Source organism: Panicum virgatum, chromosome 7K (assembly GCF_016808335.1).
Source record: "Panicum virgatum strain AP13 chromosome 7K, P.virgatum_v5, whole genome shotgun sequence".
NCBI classification, from domain to species: Eukaryota; Viridiplantae; Streptophyta; class Magnoliopsida; order Poales; family Poaceae; genus Panicum; species Panicum virgatum.
Window position 1 is genome coordinate 5,799,547 of NC_053142.1, and position 4,205 is coordinate 5,803,751.

The following is a 4,205-nucleotide window of genomic DNA, read 5'->3' on the forward strand; positions in this document are numbered from 1 at the left end:
TTTTTTTCGCAACATCATTCTTCAAACACGTGCGTGCCGCATGTGCACCCTACTAGTCACTGAAAGCTTCCACTGGAATTTAAAAAATTATAGAAGCAAATCAACTTCTTCTCTGAGTAATTGAGCTATTAGTCCTGTTCTAACTTCTCTCGTGTGTTTTGTTGTGATTGAGTTTAGTCAACAAGCTACTGAATGTAGCTAAAAATACTGATAATTGGATCTTGGCATTACTGTACCTAAAACTGTACGAAGAAGTTATTGTAGAAATTCTTGAATCACCTAAAAATGTGAGAAAAATCAACTCGATGCACATAAAAAAATACTGAATAAACGGATCTTTGGATTAATGAATCCAAAGCATACATAGAATTTACTAGATGTATTACTGAATCTACATGTGCATTGGTATTACTGGATGTACACACGTATGCATTACTGAATAACTGAAAAGTGAAAACTGTCCATTAATGAATCTAAGCATGCAAATGGGTACTACTATATAATGATTCCTCAGAGACTTGAGAAATTACTGTAAGTGCATAATGGTGAATAACTGATTCTTCAGATTACTGAATCCAAGCATATACATATAGTTGGCGGCGGGCATGAATGTGTATACATATTTGTCACAAAATAATAGCCTCATGCAGTCTTCAAAAAAAATTGACCGACAACAGATAAATTTGTACATATCACATTTCTGCATCGTCTCTCTTCAATTGGAGCCCTCTTCCTTGTGAAAGTTCAGTACTATCGCAGTAGTGGGAATGATGGCGACGAATCATAAAATGGTGACATGTCCACATGGTGAAGCTTCCCTGGAGCTAGTTCTTAAATCGTAGCCGGTAAGGGTCTTCTGTTGTTGAGCTTGTGGAACAACATGTAGTATAGAAGTTGGGCCCTATATTGTGTCCAAGTAGATGCTAACACAAGCTACTATACTGACTCAGTAATCAACAGCTATGCTAACACTTATACTACTACTGAAATAACATAGTACTGAGACTAAACTTAACAGAAAAAAGAACAATTGTTCTTGGAATAACAAATTACTGAACTAAAAATGCTAATAACATGCTTAGCTATGTATCAAATCCAAAAATAACTGAAATAAATTTACTGAAATTTTACAAGCTAACTACTGAACACTACAAGAGGGGTGGTACTGCTATAGCTCGAACTACTAAAGCACAATATTTACTCTTGCTTGGAACAACTAAATTGTATTGGTTCAGCAATTATTTCAGAATTATATAACAAAGATTACAAAACAAAGATAAATTACTACATACATTGGATCGACTACTGAATCGAATCTGCTGGATTACTGAACATAATTACTGAGAAAGGCATTGTACTAAATGTGCAATATCAGTAGTTGAAGAGCTGAACACTGGAATATGAACTGGATGCACTTCAAGACATTGGATAGTGCATATGAATTCTAAAATAGCATATGCAGGAGTTGTCAGTGTCTCCATTAAGATGAATAGGATATGGAATAAATGGGCAGGGATATTGTTGCTTGTTCAAAGGAAAAGCATAAGCTAAAAAAAATGTACTACTGAAATCACTCGTGTGTCATCCAAAAAAATACTAATGAACATTTGAAATTACTGAGATTCGTGTGGATTACATGATTATTGGATCAATGAATTATTTTGATACAGGATTACTGAAATACCAAATATTTAAAACTGACAAAGTAGCAGGGTGTATTACTGCATTACCGAATATAGTGGAAAACCCAACATACACAGTGCCAAGCTTTGAGCAATCAAGTGCTAGTGCCGAGGTTGGACAACATGGATTTGGCTGAAAATGCAAACAGACAATGATCCTGATGCCATTGCAAACAAACGAGGCCCTGCGACTTGCTTCTCATTTACCTATGCGCTATGGGTTACTGAAATTGTGGGTTACTAGATTACTGAATTATGAAGATAAAATTACTAAAACAAAGGTGATTAGGAGAACTACTAAAATACTGAAGCAAAGAAAAATTGATAGCTAAAAAACGGTATTGGCCTTCCAATGCTCTGACTAACCAAACACAAATAGCCTACAGCTCAATACAATGCACTGGAGCATTCGGTAATCGCCTGCTTGCACGGTACACATGATTTTTTTTTCAATTCAACATTAAAAAATACAACACACAAAAATATCTGAACTAGCCTCTAACAAATTCACAAATGGGAACTATGAATGGGAAGGTGAGGGGAGGAGGGTGTGAGTCTCACCTCTGCTTCTCCCTCTGCTCCTGCTTATGCACGATCAACAGCAGATGGTCAGCGCCACGCCGATGGACGCCGCGCAGCCTCCACGCTCCGCTCGACGCCGCCGCACCACGCCGCTCGACGCCGCCGCAGCCTTGGCCTCCGCACCACATCGCTCGACGCCGCTGCAGCCGCCGCGCCATGCTACTGGTCGCCGCCGCCGCGCTCATCCGGTTAGTGGCTGTCGCGCTCTCGCTGCTCGCGGATGCCGCGTTGATTTGGATCAGGAGAGGAGGGGTGGGGGGTGGTTTGGTTGGAGGGAGGCGAGGGGTTGACTGGAACAGGGTGGGTATATAGGGGCGTGCTATTTAGCATAGTTATTTAGCGCACTGATCCCATCCGAGCGACAATTCTGATCCATGCGACCGCAACCGGAAAATCTTCACCCGCAACCGGAAAAGTGTAACTGTGACTGGAAAATTATTAATAGACCAATCTGTGCAACCGGAAATCTGTGCATCCCTGACCGGAAACTACTAATTGTTGCAGGAAGAATCTGACCGGAAATATATCTAGAGTTCTCTTGCTTTCCGCTTTGTCACTGGAAGCATTTGATGTTCGGCTCTCGTGACCGGAAACTACTAATTGTTGCAGGAAGAATCTGACCGGAAATATATCTAGAGTTCTCTTGCTTTCCGCTTTGTCACTGGAAGCATTTGATGTTCGGCTCTCGTGACCGGAAAATCATACTATATTTTAGATAGCTGGTTGCTAGCGTGTGATTGTGGAGACCGGATAAGAAAATAATTTGTTCGTAGCCATAAAAGCTCATTGGTTCTAGTTCCAGATAAAAAAATGATAGTTCTCTTTTGTCTATGCGGGGACAAATGCATTATACATTCGCTGAAACATCCACATAATTCTTTGGTGCTTGTAATTGGAAAATTACCTATCACTGAAATCGGAAAAGATATTTTTCAAACTGGAAAATTGTTATCTCAACTGAAAAAAACACGCCACACCTCTAGATAGGGAATCCAAACCGAAAAAGGTATTCCTGAAATCAGAAAATTACCCGGAATAGGCTGAAATAAAGCAAAGATCCCATAACCAGAAACGTGTTATTGTAATCGAAGAATCAAAATTTTTCGGTTTGGACCTAATTTTCCGGTCAGGTCCTTTTACCTTTCTGGTTGCCTAAATTTTCTTGTCTCATAGCCCAATTTCCAGTTAGAAATTTTTAATTTTTCGGCCATGAATCAGCTAAATTTCCAGTTACTTAGACCTAATTCCGTTTTGAACCCCTTAATTTTCCGGTTGCAGGATGAATGGCCATGAAGTAGCTAAATTTTCCAGTCACATAGACCTATTTCCGGTTTGAACCTCTTAATTTTCCAGTTGCAGGATGGATGCTAGTTGGGCTTGGGTCAGTGCGCTAACTAACTTATTCAGCACCCTGAGTGCTATTTAACACCCAGCGTGTTGAATTAGTATTTAACACGCAGCCTCGTCCGACGCAGCACCAACGGATGAAATTGGATCCGAATGTCACATTTTACCATATTTTAATCCGGATACGAATGCGAATGCGGATCTCATCGGATACGAATACAAAATGGATAGTTCGAATCCGGATTCGAATCCGGATACCTTCTAGATTTAAAACATAGAGATATCACGAGTATCAATTTATTATGTCAACAATTTTATAGTAGATCAAAATCATTATACAAGTAGGGAGTAAAGGATTAGAAGATAGCTAATAAAAAAATATAATTATCTATGTATAGCTTTTATATTAAATATATAATACTAATTTTAAAGGTAAAATAAATAAATACTTAAATACTTAATAATTAAGATATATAAAAATATTTTATTATTAAATAATTAATTAATTTGACTCGTATAAAATAATTTTAATCATGAAATAAATATATTAAATAGTTAAAGTTAATTGAAATAAATATATTATTAGTTATCTAG

At 38.0% G+C, this 4,205-nt stretch overlaps 1 long non-coding RNA gene across 1 annotated transcript; it reads right to left on the minus strand.

Moving 5' to 3' along the window:
• Positions 1-518: 518 nt before the first annotated feature.
• On the minus strand, positions 519-2,943 carry LOC120639665. Its single transcript, XR_005661586.1, has 2 exons — positions 2,244-2,943; positions 519-1,815 (listed from the first exon to the last, which is right to left on the minus strand). It is a non-coding gene; the product is annotated as an uncharacterized LOC120639665 (long non-coding RNA).
• Positions 2,944-4,205: the final 1,262 nt, after the last annotated feature.